Genomic DNA, 17,725 nt, shown 5'->3' on the forward strand with positions numbered 1-17,725 from the left:
CTCGGAAAGACACAGTTGTTGCTATGATTACAAAGCACAATAATGAATCAGACAGACAGCATCATTTCCAAAGCATTTTAAAGTGAAGCTGTGGGGGGAAGTGCTGAGAATGATCCTGATTCGGAGCAGAGGCGGTGAACTACACTGCTGGCCTCTGAGTAACATTGTTGGAGCCTCCTGAAGGGAGACTTCATAAATAAGATAGAGACATGTGTTGTTTTTGGCATGACATGGGTAAGCACTACTGCAACTCTTCATCATCTAGTCACCATAATGCATATGCTTAGAATTCTTAAATGGGAGGTGGCGATATCTTTGGCGCAGACAGTAGAGAGACGTCAGCTCTCAGATGTCGACCAAGATTAAATGTGACCCCCCCAAACACCCACAACCTGCACAAGAGAGCCAATCAATATGAAAAGAAAAATCAGCTCACTTTTTTTTAAAGAAAATGGCAGAATGACAAAAGGAAGGTATCCACCCACTTCATATTTTTTGGACCCGTTTGTGATGAATATGGAAAAGGTCAAAGAGGGCAGTATGGCTGAAAGTACACTGTATTGAATCAAAGTCTAAGTCTATATAAGAGTGTTTAACCAAACATAAAATGTGCACAAAATGTGAAATGTGCTGGTTTGTGTCATTAAACCCACTTTGTTTACTGATCCGGCCTCTTCTTACTGGAATACTTTTAGGTACTTAAAGGTACCCCTTGGGGTTTCTGAACACCTGCAGAGCTGGAGCAATGTTTTTTAGTAACAGGCTCCTGTTTTGTTTCATCTAGTGCACATGCTGTGAACAATTCAGAGAACAGAACATTTCAGAAACACAACATTTCAGAAAACACAATTTACAATACAATAGAGGGTAGTACACAATGTTAACAGGAAATTACATCAAACTGTCACTTGGGACTTGGTTTCTGTCCAATCACAAACAGGAAGTGTTGTCCCACCTTTTCCCTGATCTGAAATGTCTGTTTTCTGAAATGTGTTTTATTAAAATGTTGTGTATTCTGAAATGTTGTGTATTCTGAAATGTTGTTGTGTTTGTGAGATGTTGTGTATTCTGAAAATGTGTTGTTTTCACATAGGCGGTGCTATACACATATGTTCTGACAGTTTCTCACTGATTTACTTATCAAGTTGGAGACAGTAACATGTCAAGAAACTTGTGTCTCAGTGCCTTTTACGAAAGATCTTTTTGGAAGTAAATAAATTATTACTTCATTAATATTTTCATGAAAAGTTATTTAATCTCAACCATCAAACCAGGTAAATTCTTATGTTTAGACTGAAACTATGAGTCTAGAGTGGGTGGAGACTATAAATGATGCAACACCGCATACATTGTAATTGAGTGCAATTCTTGTTCTGTAATCAATATTACCTCTGTGATGCTGATAGTATTGTTGCAATATTCTTTGTGGTTTAAATGTTGGGCTCTTAGTAATCTACAGAGAGACTTGTAATTTCTTCACTGTACAGAAGAACATATTTCTTGTTTATTTTTCAATGAAATCAAACCAACAACTTTGCGGAACAGCTCAGTCAATGTCACACAGTGGCTATAATGCTTGACAAACACAATTACATTTTTCACAATTAAATTTAGACAAAGTGAAAGTCTTTGTTATAGGCTCAGAGTGATCGTACAGCCACACTGGGTCTGCCCTTGGCCCTCTAATCAAATAAAGTCTTCAGAAACTGACAAGTCCAATTTGACCTGAGCTGTACTTTTAAGCATTCTCAGTAATGCAGAGAGGATTATCCATGCTAATATTTTAAAGTAAATCAATTACAGGAGCGCTATGTTTGACTACAAAGGCATAATGCTTCTATTGTTTTGGAAAATGCCAGACTTTGAAGCCAAACTTATAGATGGTAGCATGCTTCTTTGTTTTAGGTTTCTTTTACTTGGTTGCCTATATAACTAAGAGTTGATTTTCAGATAATATTGGTTACTTTAAAAGCTTAGGGGCACTAGTTGTCCTCCATTTTTCCTTTGTACATATATGGCTCCGAAAATAGACCAATGAGTGTGAAAAACCCTGTGTCTTACACTCCAGTACACTGACACCAGCTTTCTGTCGGCTGGATCACCCCCCACCCCCTGCATGGCAGCAATAATAGGCAGGATGTGGCATTTGATCTGGCTGACATCCCGTACAGTGGCCGTCAGACAGCCTGGTGTCTGGAATGAGGCATTTCTGCCTATTTGCTCTTTGCAAAAAGATGCAAGTCTTATGTGACTAAAGTCTCATGCCAACAGTCATTGCCAATCCAGAAAGTAATGTGTCCTTTAGTACAGAGGTGAAAATTAAGGGCGGTCAGCCTGATGTGTGGGCATGTAACGCCAGTAATTTACCTTGGCATTTTATTAATAATAACCAAAATCTTTCCTTAGTCTTCACAAAGTGTTTAACTTGCCTTACCCTCACATACCTTAAGCATTTTTTTTTATCTCAATTACCACAACCTTTCCCTAACCCCCAAAATATTTACTCCATTCCAGTAGGCCTTTGAGAAGTAACCAGAGTACAATCACTACAGTATATGGGGCCAGCCCCCCATTTTGGTTGAATTAGATTATTTTGATTGACATGAACATGCAAATTTTCAAGGTGCAGAGACACTTGTGCTTGAGCTCGAGGGCACTGTCTTTATTCATATACTGTAACTAAGGTTATATTGCATAACCATATTTATAGCGTTGTATTTCAGTCAACACCTTCCTGTCAGCTGAAGTCATTGAGACGCTTGTTTACCTCTTGTTTTGTCTGGTCACTGTGTGCAAAGAAATGAAGAGTTGAACAGACGGTGTCTAGAGAGAATGAAGGGAAGAAAGAATAATACTGACACTGCCTTGAGTCCTGTACATATTTTTGATGTCAGGCACAACACCACTATGCTTCTTCGGAAAAAGGCAACCAGTCTCCATTTCTGTTTAGACAAGCAGTTTGCTAGCTTTCCTGGGGAATTAATGGCTGTCTCATGCTTTCGGTGAAAGATAGCATAGCAGCTGGAAGTATTTTTGTGACAATCAGTAAAAGAGATTAAGGCAGTTTTGAATCATGTTACATCAGACTCTCTGGAGTGGAAGATTTTCTAAGTCTGCGACCATGAAACTGGCAATATCATGTTCTTGGAGGCATAGGCAACTCAGCAATGGTGCAAGTTGAGCAAATGCATCCTTACTATTCAATAAGGGGTAGCAAATTCATGGTTTGCTACTCCATTTTTTGAAAATAAAGGTATACTTAAGCAGCGTATATCATTGATTATTTAATTATTTTAAGCAATGACAATCACAAGCAAGAGAAAAATCACATTTTTGGGCCACTCTCTGAGTTGGTTCCATCAGACCCTTCAATGATCATTTGCCTCAACATGCTTTGGTTGTCAATCACTGTCAAACCACAAAAAGAGTCTGACTGTTTACAAATGTGAGAAACATGCCATTTAGTTTAACTGTCGCTACTGTACTGCTGCTGAAATGCTGAACTGATTTGTAGCTCAGTGTTAGCTAATTTTGCCAGCCTGGCCAACTAGTGTTAGCTCACTGTTGGGACAAGAATTGTTTTTTGGAGATGGGACATGGTACCAAATCAAAGAGTCGCCTCTTTTAAGTGTAATGTGGCTCTTAACATTTTGAATGGGATAAAATAGGATATACTCACCTTTTTATGAATTTGCCATTACTTAAAGGGCACTTCCAACAACTTTACATGTTAACTAGTATTTACTTATCTTGAGTAGGACTACTGCATACAGTATAAAGCTTTTTGTAGCTTCCGAGGAAGCTGCATGTCCATCCATTCATTGTCTGTAACCACTTCTCCTTTACAGGGTCACTATAACACTGCTAGACACATTATGGACAGTTTAAAAAAAAAAGATCAAAATACCGCAGAACCAGAGATATCCCCTTTTTTATTCCACACATTCTTCTTCCTTTTCAAAGCCTGGCAACCACATTACCCACGATACAACATAGCCACTGAGTGACATCACTGGACATGATTTATCAGATTACATGCAGCTTCCTATAGAGCTAAAAAGGCTTTATACTACTTTTTTTACGTATACAGTAGTACTCCTCAAGACCTGTAAACACACTTTCGTATGGAAAATTGGTGGAGTTAGCCTTTGGCACTGGACAGTTTAGACAGGGGACGTGTTTAGTTTACCCAATTTACCACTCAATCCCCTCTGTTATTTTGTCTGCCCTGCTTTCTCCTTCGCCCTACACAACAGCAGACTAACCAAGGATAGTGGAAATAGAATAGCCTGCAACCTAATACCAATTTGGGCTACATAATGTTTTTATAAAAATAATTTCAAACATGAGGTAGCCGTTTTTTCTTTATACTTTCCTGTCCTGATGCACCCAATTATATACTGTTCTTGATGATTTTTTGTTTTTCATAGTACCCTAAATCCAACTAATCAAGACAGGGAGCTGTTTCATGACTAAGGTGGTGTATCAAATTAATCGTTTTTCCCCTCTGGAGAAGGACCTCCAGGCCCCTGCCAATAAGCCTTTACATCTAAGCTGTTTGCTCACCCATTTTAAAACATGACTAGGTGCCCATGCCTGGAGGTTTGGTATAAAGAGACAATAACCAATATCAGAACATGTAGGGAGCATCTATCACCTTTTCTCTTTAATGTGTCTTGTGAAGTGGAACAAAAATTTTAAATCTGCTGTATCTACACAGTCACAAAGAGAGAGATACAGTGTAGTGCATTGCAGTGTGTGAACATCAAATGATTGGGGAGAAAAAAGGCTGACAGAAATTGCATTAGGGGGGTGTTTGTGAGGTTTTGCCAGATGGCTGCCAGTAAAGCAGAACAATTCAGCGTTGGTGTACAACACTGTTGACCATTCTCTGGGGAGAGGGAGAGAGAGAGAGAGCGAGAGAGCGAGAGAGAGAGAGAGGGGAAGAGAGAGAGAGAGAGAGAGATGCACTTCAAAGACTGAAGGATGAAAACTCCAACCAAATCATCTTAGTTTCTCAACCTCGTACACAGAAAGCACATCACCCTGAAGCATACAGGAATTAAAGAGAAAGAAGTCTGTTGCAATATTTTTCCAAGGAAAACAAAAGGTTGCTGATCCGACTCTTCTCACTGTAAGGCAGTGACTCCGGCTCGCTTGCTGACGGATAAAAACTGTTTTTGAATGCATGCTAGTGCATACAAAACAGCAAAGAGACACAATAAGAACAGAAAACACCAAATCAATATTCATCAGAGGTCTGAAAATGAAGGCATCATCAGGTGGTTGTCGGAGTTCAACCAAAGCATCAACAACTCAATTGTCTGTCCTCAGAAACAGAGTCATGCAGATACACAGGAGGCTCAGAAAGCGAGAGGGACGGAGAGAGAAAAGGTTTCTTAGCAGTGCGCCCTGCAGCAAAATCAAGCCTGAAGACTCTGAACACTCGCTGACTGATGCGCTTGAAAAACATTCTCTGCACTGGTGAACCGGAGCGTTCTATGCAGTGCTGAGGGGTCAGGAGTAGAGACGCCTGAATGCGTTACAGACATTTCCACTGCAATTGTCTGAATTGTTGCAGTCTTTTGTTACAGGAACACACTCTAGGGGGATGACAAAGCCAATTCTGCTCAAGCCACAGGTCCTCGACACAAGCCTGGTCGCTGGATAGAATCCAGGGAACTTTGGGTGACCAGGAAAAGGACTAAACAGAGCTGTCTGAATCAAAACGCCCGAGAGTTTGATAACAAAGTATGAGAGGCAAGATTTGGCCCAACTGAAAAATGTTATTAACCTTCTGTTACCCAGCAAAGCACTAGCTAAACACTCTCACTCTATGGTACCTTGCTTTGAATTCATTTATTGATGTATATTCATGTGCAAGTAGTACAGAGCTAAAGGAACACAAGATTCTACCTCTGTGCCCCTTCCTACACGTGTTCATTGCTATTCTCCACTTGTCCAACAGATGCCCTCTGATCTTTCCATCTGCCTCATTCATCTCACTGACTCTGTCTGTCTCTAGCCACTTGCCCCTAGCCTGCAGTAACCCCTTTTACGAGTCACCTGACCCTCTCCGCCCACCAACTCACCTTTTCACTCTCAGATTGTCAATAGGTCTTTTCACACCTGAAAGTCTGAATCAACGTCTGAACCAAGTATTTGCTTTAATTGTATACATTTGGTCCTGTTGGTTTTGGTTTCACATGATACTTGTTTTGATGTTTTTCATTTTGATGTAAATCCTGTAATTGATCGGAAAAGTCCAAACCATTAGAAAAATGTTTTAACACTAGAAAACAAACTAAACAATAGTTCAGTTTGATCCCACTCAGACCTCCACCTTTGGTCAGATCAAGGTGTGGCTGTTTGATCCCAACCATGGGCAAGGGATAACAGTAATATTGGTTTAGATCAAGTTTTAAATTGCAGACCAAACAAGGTAGCTGTGAAAGGGCCTAATAATGCACATGCGGTTCCTTTCAAGCCATATAAACCTGAATCTGTAACTGATTTGTTCCTGGTTTCTCCTCATGCTTGTTCCTGACATGCTCACCAACCGTGCCCTCTGGATTGGTTTGACTGTTCAGACTGCCATCTGTTGCCAACCTGTAGCCCTGTTTATGACCCCTGCCTCAACTAAATGTTCTTTAATCCTACCTGCCTTTGCGTTGTTTGTGTTTGTCTGCGTTAAGGTCCTCCTTTGAGGCCAGAACAGTGACGATGAGCAATTGTATCGAATATAAAATTTGTCATTGAAAACAAAACCTGAATTAACAATGGAAACATTGGCATTGAAACATTTGTATTTGAATAGGTTGTATTGGCACTGAAACATATATTTGGCACTTAAAAAATTACATTGAAAAATAAAAAAAAGATACTAAAAATAATTTTATTTTGATGCATTTCAATGACAATGTTAAGATCTTTCCTTCATGTCTGTTTTTTTTTTTTTTAGTGACAGGATCTTTACGATGTCAGTATTTTTTCCGTGTCAACTTTCTGTCACTGTTCTGGTGTGGAAAGGCGGGGTCTGATGTGAGGGTCAAGGAGAGTGTGATTTGCATATTAATGCATACTAATGAGGAAACGCCTCTTGCTGCGTTTTGCAGTTTTGGAGCCGACACAGTTCTGACATGAGCGCACACCTAGCACACAGCTCCCACAAGTTCACTTTAAACATCCAAACTGTGGGTATGTTAAGCTTGTTTCTTTCTGCTGTTGTTCTTTCACATAGAACCGGGCTAGTTCTAAAGTTTATTTTTAACTCACTTTATTCTGGTCTGGCGGTCTGCTGGAATTAGTTCTGACGTTAACTAATGTCAGCTAATATAGATAACGTCAGGGTCTATGTGATGAACAATGGCAGAAAGAAACAGACTTAATATACACACATTGATGCCGACTTTGACTCATATCTTCAGGAGATTAAAGAAATTGCAGTGAGTCTGTGGTACCACAATCACACTGACCACACACCGGTGGCTTTCATTACTCATCTGAAACTCCCTAGCACCCAAAGTTTTTTCACTAAACAACCTGACATCAGACTCTAACTGTGAACTGTGAGCTCTGGTAATGTCTGTTTTCTGCATTTTTTGAGCTTTCAGGGCCAAATTTATTTTCAGTGCCAATACAACTTATTCAAATCTATCTTTTATCTATTATATATTGTTCACTGTCACTGTCATGGCCCCATGTCCTCCCTTTTTGCAGGAATTCACAGGACATGATGGATCCTGTGTTTCAAAGGTGGTCTTTCAGTGTAGAGTTTGGATGTCCTTTTCATGTTAGTGAGGGTTTTCTTTTGCTACTCTGATGTCCTCAAACTCCAAAGACATGCAACTCAGTTCAATTTGAACTCTTCAGCAGGCACTCATTTGGTTATTTGAAGGCTAAATGATGACTGTTTGCTCTGCAATATTGAGCATAGCAACTATGGTTAATGCAATGGTATGGGTAAGACAACTAAAATACTAAATTCAGATTAGGAAAGTAATGTGGTCAGCTATAATAAAAAGGCAAATGTTACTAACGTTCTGAAGTGTGGGTACACTTGCAGTCAACCAAACAAATCCCTTTGCATAAATATTGATCAACCGTCCATAATGGAAAAGTACAAACTTGGAGCATTTGGAACACTTGAGAAAGAGCAATACACTGTATTGTGTGATGTCAGATTCTGTAACCTGTAATAATGCAACAACAATGTTGTCTTTATGAAATGTTAAGTGCATTGTGTATGAGGAAAAATCTGTCATTTCTTTGTTAATATTTGCTGATTGATAAAGAAGCATTCATATTATTTTCACTGGGATGGTTTTACTTTTGCATCTATAGTGCTGCCCCCCAGTATTTGAGCAAAAATTGTGTTCCCTCGCAGCAGAACGGAAAATGACAGAGTTAATGAAAGCCACGTAGCAGCAATAATGATACATGTGGTGAAAGTCCTACAACCTTTTAACACAGTGGGATCTCTGTTGTTTAGGTGTAATAATGGGTGAAATAAAAACAGTACTTTTTAAAACTAAGAAATATCTTCATTTTCCATCCATACTCAAACTATCTACAAAGATACTTGACTTGTCTATTCACCCCCATCTCTACAGTATGCAGGATACTGGGGTGTCTGCAGACTTCTACAATCTCTGCCAGGGAGCATTAAAGCTTTTCTTGTGACTCATAATGGCCTGACACCGAGCAGCTATTGTGTCACACTTCTGTATTTCAGCTTGTAGTTACAACCTCTTTCAGACTGAAATATGGTTTAAAGTGACCTAGATGTGTTAAAATACCAATTTCAACCTATAGTAGTCTAGACATCTCAAGGAACTGAGGATCAATGCTCACTCAGTCAGAATTGCCCCCCAGTGTAGATTGTAATGTGTTTGTCTGTGTGATGGGCCTACAGTAACTGGTGACCTGATCAGGGTGTTACCCTGCCATTTCATCTGAGGCATGAAAATAAATGTTTCAGCCTTTCTGTCAGGCTTAACAGGAGTGAGCGGGCATAGAAACTGAATGGATGGATGAGTTGCCCGGGGCAATTAGTCTGTTACTTGTAGCCATAGTATTGCTTTATTCAACCAATGGATTACTGTGCTTTAATCCAAAGCACTAAGCCAGCACGCAAGACAACATTCAAGCAGAAACACTGTTGTTATAGTTCACTGTCACAGAAAGTACAGTTAACTTTGGCTTAATAATTCATCTAAAAGCAGCCTTCCTGCCCAGTCATTTCATATTGATAGGGCAAAAAACAAAGCCAGTCATGAATGTACAGTTAAAATGTGGGAATATACCAGTCGATTACATATGATACACCCAATATTTTCAATGCAGTGACATTCACTGAAAATAAGCTCTGGAGGAATATTTATTTGTCTGGAGTGAGGCATTGAAAGCCCCTATGCAGAATCTTCACTTGATGATATGCTCGGGGAGGGAGGCTCAAATGCTGGGATAATGTTATGCTACTGTGTTCCAGATTTTCAAGTTGAATAAAAGGTAGGGATTCTGACAAATTTTTATCATGTCATCACATACCCATTGATCCGAATCTGAAAAGATCTCATTAAGGAAACCAGGCCATAATTTAAGGTAAAACCACATAATTGATAACACATTAACTAACATTAGCATTCAGCCATTTCCCAGTTAAAATTACTGTTTGTATGTTTGTAAATTACGTTGTATTTCATGTGCGTTGATATTTTAGAATTAATGGTCACCTTTTCCATTGTATCGAGTACCACTATCAAGGAAGCTAATGGGTTATCTAATATGTTGTTTTATCTTAAATCTTAGTGGATTTCCACTACCGATCATCAGTATTTGAGATTCATGATGTCATAGGAAAATGGCCCACCTGTGAATATGGCCTATGTCATGTTTTTCTGATACATTCAGTGTTTGTAGAAAAACAAGGTAAAATCAGTTAATATTGGTTCAGTCTATGGACTGCTTTCAGCCCATTCACATCAGTGTCTTTTGCTTGGATCCAGAGGCCTTTTTGGACACTACCACTTGCCAGTTGCCAGAATCAGAAATGTTCCGATAACACTAAAAGACTGCTCAGATGTGTCATTGGCTTGTGTAGGTGGTGCTCAGGTATTTAGCTCAGACAGGCGGAGAAAAATATAGATGCTTGCCATCACTGGGCTAGTTTTTACTAATTTTAAAACATTTTACAGAAAGAGAAGGTGTGACAGTACATGTACAATACAAGATTTTGATTTGTTTGTTTGCAAGAATTTTTACTACAGGTAGAGAAAGACAGCATCATATGAAATGGATTGTGTAGAGAATAAGACTTTCAATCTGCATACCAGTCACATTAGAGCAACATCACTTGATTTAAAGCACATTTAACATCCCAGAGCCTGAAAATGTTTCCCTGCATCTGTTGTTAAAAGAAAGTTCAGTCTGTCTTCATCAGAAAAATGACCACATAGGTCGACTGTGAAAGCAGTTTATCAGAATCAGAATCAGAATACTTTATTAATCCCCGGGGGAAGATTGTTTTTGTTCCAGATGCTCCGTGCAAAGTAGAAATAGAAATATAGCATGAATGGAAACAAGAGATAAAGATAAAGATATAAATAAAATATTAAAGTAGACAATAAAATAAAATAATAAAGTAGACAGTCTCAAGTGTTCAATGACCACTCCAAGTATTTACAGATATACAGTGCAATATATATATATGGTATGGGAAGTATACATAGATACACATATATATACATATATAAATATATATAGCCATTTGAGTCTGATCATCAGAGAGAGAAGTTGTAAAGTGTAATGGCCACAGGTAGTAATGACTTTCTGTGGCGCTCAGTGATGCATTTGGGAGCAATTAGTCTTTCGCTGAAAGTGCTCCTCTGTTTGACCAGAGCGTTGTGGAGAGGGTGAGAGCCATACTGCAGTATCGCCCGCGACTTCGACAGCATCCTCCTGTCTGACACTGCTGTCAAAGTGTCCAGCTCAGGGTTAGGGTTAGTCCAGTCTAACCCTAGTCCAGTCCAGTTTATTGTCGATGAACACCCCCAGATATTTGTAGTGTTCAACGATGTCCACGTTATGCCCCAGGATGGAAACTGGGGTCACTGGTGTCCTGGTTCTCCTCAGATCCCCCACCAGCTCTTTGGTCTTTGTTGTGTTGAGCTGCAGGTGGTTCAGCTCACACCATGTGATAAAGTTGTCCACCACAGCTCTGTATTCAGCCTCCTCACCCTTGCTGATACATCCAACTTCTGAAGATGGCAAGACTCTGTCTGGTAGCTGAAGTCCGTGGTGTAAAGGGTGAAGAGGAAAGGAGAGAGGACAGTCCCTTGTGGGGCCCCGGTGTTGCTGACCACTGCATCTGACACACAGTGCCGCAAGCGCACGTACTGTGGTCGGCCAGTGAGGTAATCCACAATCCAGGACACAAGGAGGGGATCCACCAGCATCGCTGTCAGCTTGTCACCCAGAAGAGCAGGCCTGATGGTATTGAAAGCACTGGAGAAGTCAAAGAGCGTGACCCTCACAGTGCTCCCCGGCTTGTCCAGGTGGGCATAGACACAGTTCAGCAGGTAGATGATGGCATCCTCAACTCCAATCCGGGGCTGGTAGGCGAACTGAAGGGGATCCAGGTGCAGCCTGAGAACCCGTGGGCTGACACCATCAGGGCCTGCAGCCTTACCGGCGGGGAGTTTGTTCAGCTGTCTCCTAACATGAAGCGGTGTAAACAGTGCAGGTCGAGGAGGGGGAGAGTTGGAGTCCATAGTGAGAGGACCCATATTATGACCCATATTTACATTTCGTGTAAGATAGCGACCTCTAGCTAGTAATTATTAGTAATTCTTATAGCAGTAAAGGAGAAAGTCGGGCAAAGTAGTATAAAGAGTGAGAAAGTCCACATAGAGAGGAGGTCAGAATGGTTGGCTGGGTCAAACAAGCACAGGACTTTCACCCAGGAGACTGTTGCTCATGCCCAGTGGGAAAGCAAATGTCAAGGGTGACTTATTTTAACTTAGAAACGCCTTAGAGTTATGTGACATACAAAATGTAACTGTAGTTACGTAATGTAGGTACATTCTAACTGAAGTTACATGACTAACATAGTTATTTTAATCCAAACCACAATGTTTTCCAAGCTAACAAAGTAGTTTTAGTGCCTAAACCTAACCAAACTAAGTTAGGTCCAGTACACCAGTCCGTGTAGGTCCGATCTGTTGCTGGTACGGTGCAACAGTCATGTTGTTTTGGAATGGTAATCTATGTTGTTTTTGGAGTAACTGGCAATTGACCTTTTCAGTTGTTTAGGTATGAGGATGCTTTGGGAAATTCATGGTGTTTTTTTTTTTTTTTGGGGGGGGGGGGGATGTTTCTGACAATGCCTTACACCTCTGGCTGATATCAACTTGTACACTCAAAGAAAGACAAGAACACAATATTTGCATTATTTAAATACATAATACAAATGCAAAAATGATTCATTAGAAACACTGAAAGGTAGACACAGAGAGCCTGATAGCCCAGTTTCATTTGGTAAAACCAGCACGTAATGCATCATTCACAGCAAATACACATACATTTTCCACTGGCTTCCATCAGCAAAAGAAATTGTTTTGAGTCAATCGACAATATATACAATTTTTTCAGAGAATGAAAACCCATTCTGATATTTGCCGCCTGCCGAAAGACTAAAAATGATGATATTACATGAGATCTAAGAGAGGAAATAAAGTACGAAGATTGTGTTGCAGCATGTTTTGAGCAGAGGCAGCAAGGATCCAGCTGCTTTTAATAATCACTGCTACCATCAGCAAAGCATATCTCAGCAAGAAGAGTCATAATGTACAAGCTGTCAAGGAGTTTATCAGTAGAATATACACTCACCCTGAGCTGCACTCCTGTGAAAATTTAAGGATGCACACACACTCCTGCTCAAAGGTGGCATGCACACATGCTTAAATCTTTCACCTGAGGCAACTGCTGCACAGTCTCTCCTCTAATGCTGAATCCACTGAAGCATAATTGAAAATGACTTTGGAGAACTGACACATTAAGATTGGAAGATATTGTATTTCTAGGTGTTTTGGAGTTGTCAGTGAAGCACACCCGAGAGCAGAAGACGGTGAAGAATAAAAAAAAAATATTGGAACCTGTACATCTGTACATTTCAGACTATGTGTGTGTGTGTGCACATTAATGTATGTGTTTGTGTTAGTGGGAGATAGTGAAAGGAACATAAAACCAACCCATGTGTGACACAAACAGAAACAGGAAATGTGGCTGCCACGCTGGAATCCATGCTGCTGCCACTTGAACAAACAGACAAGCCTGCATTGTTAAACTAAAGATTTCACAAAACAAGCAAGTGCTGGTGTGTGATACATATAAACAACAAGCAAAACAGGAACAGGAGTTGTTATAAAAATTGTAAAATAAAATCCTCACAGAATCCTGTGCTGCCATCAGGCCTTACCAAATATAACCCTGACCGCATCATAGCACCAAGCCTGACAAATGCAGCATTGAGGAAATACCTTAAAGCAACATCCGAGTAGGACAGAAGTGCTGACATTCAAAGATCGCTCTCAGTGACAACATTTGTCGTGTATCCCACACTCACAGCCCTTGTTCTCCACTCAACCTTGACAGCGGGTAGGCAAGTATCTTTGCTTCAACCCCTTTCCTGCTCGCCTCACTCTAGAATGCTTTTTCCAGAATTAATCTTTAAATAAAGCATAAAAATTTAAAAAAAATCTTCCCAGACGTGATGACTTTTTTATGAGGTCTAGAAGGATTTTGTAGGTTACCAAAGATAACTCCGCTTTTGACATCCACCTTGCTTTCCACTGAACTGACCCATATCGTCTCATGACTTTCACCTCATCCAAACCCTGTTATCCTCTGCTGTCCACTCTGGTGAACCAACAACCACTTTTCTCTTGCAGTCCATCACAGGTGCTGCTGTACAGGATTTGATTTAAATCTTAATCAGACTGAATGCTTTAGAGGAAAAAAAAGCCCCCATAGCTGGCGGGCAAAGAACAACCAGAAATGACTTCCATTCATTATTCATGCCATGGAAGGCCTGGAAAACAGCAGTTCGATGGGTAGATTATTACAAAGTGTATTGCTGTAGTGACATCACACTATAGTGGCCCATGGGTTCGAGTCTGTTCCTCAGCATTCCTGGAGTGTTGTTAGTGATAATAACCAACATGTCGGGGTCAGGAAGAAGTGGAAGTTCATGCTGCTAAAAAAGGATGGAGAAGCAGGAGAGCTCTCTAGTGAAGACACTTATGAAAGGTGCATAAAATAATGTTTATTCTTCTCTACATCTAACTAGAATGGCACTCAGTAGAGCGCATACCTCCGTCAAGGCCCTGCAGTCCCCTTTAACTCAATCAAGCCCAATCCAATATCAAACCTGATAGAATTTAAGCTCACCAGATCTATTTTCTGCATCAAATGGTACTCACTCATAGATACCAGCCACACATGATTTTTTTCATCAAGATCCATGCATTATTCTCCGAGAAATTGATGAAAATGTCAAAAATTCCTGGATCCGACCCTTTATTTGGATCAACACCAAAAGTTAATGGGGTCTGTTCTGGACTGAGACCCATCCTCATCCAAGTTTTGTGGAAATCTGTCCACTAGTTTTTTGTGTAATCCTGCTGACAACCCAACCAATCAACAACTGAGTAAAACATATAACTGAATATATAATTAATACTACTATTTCAATTATTAATTGTGACTCAGGAGGTAGAGAGGGTTGTCTACTAATCGGGAGGTCAGTGGTTCGATCCCCAGGTCATGGGCTGCACATCGAAGTATCCTTAGGCAGGGTACTTAACCCCCAATTGCAGTCTCTGTCATCAGTGTATGAATGTGTGCATGAATGGTTGAATGTGTGTTGTAAATCGCTTTGAGTGGTCATTAGACTGGAAAAGCGTTATATAAATGCAAGTCCATTTACCATTTTAAAAAGGTACGTAAATGCAAAAATACATTGAAGCTTTATACTTCTTACAGTAATTCCATGTTCACACATTGGAAAATAAAGAAAAAAACAAAACAAAAATGGTAGCATTTTCCATTTTCCTCACTACTTCAACAATTTTACTGTACTACAAAGAACCTTTAACTGGTTATAAAAACAGCCTCAGTTCGGTGAAAAAATTGGCTGTTTGTGTAAAGCTATTGTAGTTACTCTTACTGTTACTGCAACCAGGTCAGATTCCAACTTATTCGGGCTTCATAATTCATAAAATTGGAACTTTTCTTATAGTGGAGTGTTGAGGATGAATTGAATAGTCTCACACCCTTAGAAAAGAAGCTGCTCTGTAGTCTGGTGGTGCGACACTAAAACAAAGTTTACTTTGTTTCACTATCGTCACACTTACTGATCTTAAAAATCCACAAATAGGTACATTATCTCATTACTATGCATCCTGCAAACAGATGTTTAAAAAAAAAGTAGAAAACATTTAGTACATACGTCTTTTTTTCTCTCTTCCAAACAAATGAAAGTTCCTTGTAACAGCTGATATTGAAGTAGGCCAGGTCATGTATGTCTAGTGAAGCAATCTGAATGACTGTTTGGCTAGTTAGCATAACTGAAAACATTGCAATTTTAAAACACCTTTTCAGCTACCTACCTAGCTGAAGCTAATCAGATATCTGCAAAAATGTCATCTTGCATCCATTTACAGTCTGATTAGCAACTTGAGACCTTGCGTCAATGTCCCAATTGTATGCATACTGCATGCAACAGTATATACTTTGTAAAGGCGGCTGCAGTACATACTACAGTAAAAACAAAAAGTATGCAATTTGGAAAGCACTCATGAAGGTTGAACTGAACCGGCAACCCATTGCCAATAGTGAGGGATAGAGATTGTTGCAAAGCGGATGTAGCGGGGAGAGGAACCGGCAACCTGGTGCCAGTAGAGTGAGGGAGAGGTTGATGGAAGGATGAGATGTTTTGTGTGAACCTGGCAACCCGGTGCCATTGATCACATTATGATGTGGTGTGATTCAGAATAAGTCATTTGAGGGAATGGAGGCTAGTATGGAGCAGAGCTGGCAACCTGGGAGGTGCTACCGCCATTATTCAGTCAGACAGAAGTGAATCATCAGGAGAGCTGACTGGAGCGTGACCGGCTGCCCTGAGTGCGGCGTGGAGATGCGTCCGTGTCCCTGGTGGGTCGGCTACCTCGGGAAGTGAGTGAGGGAGTGAGTAGGAGTTGCAGAGGGAGGAATTGCCTTGTTGTTCGCACTTCTGGTCTTCGTGGCAGGTCTTCCACGAGTGGAGCATATGGTTAAAAGCTGGTATTCGGTAGTCCCATTTTCTGGGCTGGAGGATGTGGTGAACTGGATTTCTGGAGCAACCTTGATACCGTTGTCTTCCAGGCCTTGCTGCAGGCTGAGATTAAAGGAGACTGGAGCCGAGTTGAAGAGGTCCTCATCAGAGGGGCTGAGGGACAGGAGGTCCATGTTGGAGCGATCCATGGGTGAGTCCAAGTTTTTCCAAGACTTGAGACTAAGACGGACAGTACATAGCCTATATCTTACTGTCTGTGTTTTATTTACCAGCCGCTTCCAGCACTGTTTTGTGACTCTGTGCCTGAAAAACGTGAAACCTAAAAACAACTTTTGATAAATGCCAATGGGCATAATGAACCGCAGCTTGGATAGATAACCCTGTTGTGCATGAACACGCGTTCACATGCATGCGCATGAAATGACCATTGCATTTTCCAGCAGCAACCTCAACCACAAAGACGAGACGATATAAAACATTGTTAAGAAGGCACTCTCTGGTGCTCATAATTTTAAAACAAGACAATGATTTTCTGGTCTCTCAGTCAATGTTCAGTTACAAGTCAGGACTAATAGGCTAGCAAAACATAAAGCTGCTTAAGATAAATCATGTCATCAGTAAGTTGCTTTGCAGCTTACACAGTTTTAACTGTGTGTATCTGTTATTGTTTTATGTTTATCAAAATTTCTTGTATTTGTCATGAAATTTCATTCAGCAGTGCAGAGATGCCTCGTAAAGAGAGGAGATTGAAACAAAAATAAATTAAGCTGGAGCTAACAAATGTTTTACAATTATGTTTGAAAAATGACTTAAACAAAAAAATCTGTTATCAGACTAGTTGTCAGTTAATTTTCTTTTGATCGACTGATCAATTCATTGTTTAATCTCCATGTTCCCCTTTTAACTTTGAGCACCTGCCCCTCTGAAGTTCTCTGAACGGCCCTGCTACTTAAGGTTTTTTAGTAAAAAGGTGCATGCACGTATACACCCATCAGGCATAACATTATGACCACCTGCCTAATATTGTGAAGGTTCCCCTTGTGCAGCCAAAACAGCTCTGACCTGTGAAGACATGTACTTAAGACCTCTGAGGGTGTCCTGTGGTGTCTGGCACCAGGGCGTTTTATAGTGGATCCTCTGGGTCCTGTATGTTGGGGGGTGGGGTCTCCATGGATCAGACCTGCTCCAGCACGTCTTACAGATGCTCGATCAGATTGGGATCTGGGGAATTTGGAGGCCCGGTCAACAGCTTGGGCCCTTTATTGTGTTTCTCGAGCTGTTCCTGAGCAGTGTTTGTGTGTGTCAGGGTACATTGTCCTGCTGGGGGGCCACTGCCATCAGGTAGTGTTGTTGTGATGAGGGGGTGTACTTGGTCCACAACAGTGTTTGGAT

The 17,725-nt window shown here is 40.6% G+C and overlaps 1 protein-coding gene across 1 annotated transcript in view; it reads right to left on the reverse strand.

Moving 5' to 3' along the window:
* The window catches only part of sorcs3a (sortilin related VPS10 domain containing receptor 3a), a 288,150-nt gene that overhangs the window by 142,188 nt on the left and 128,237 nt on the right, over positions 1-17,725 (reverse strand). The window lies entirely within an intron of this gene.

This window comes from Pagrus major, chromosome 1, assembly GCF_040436345.1.
Source record: "Pagrus major chromosome 1, Pma_NU_1.0".
NCBI classification, from domain to species: Eukaryota; Metazoa; Chordata; class Actinopteri; order Spariformes; family Sparidae; genus Pagrus; species Pagrus major.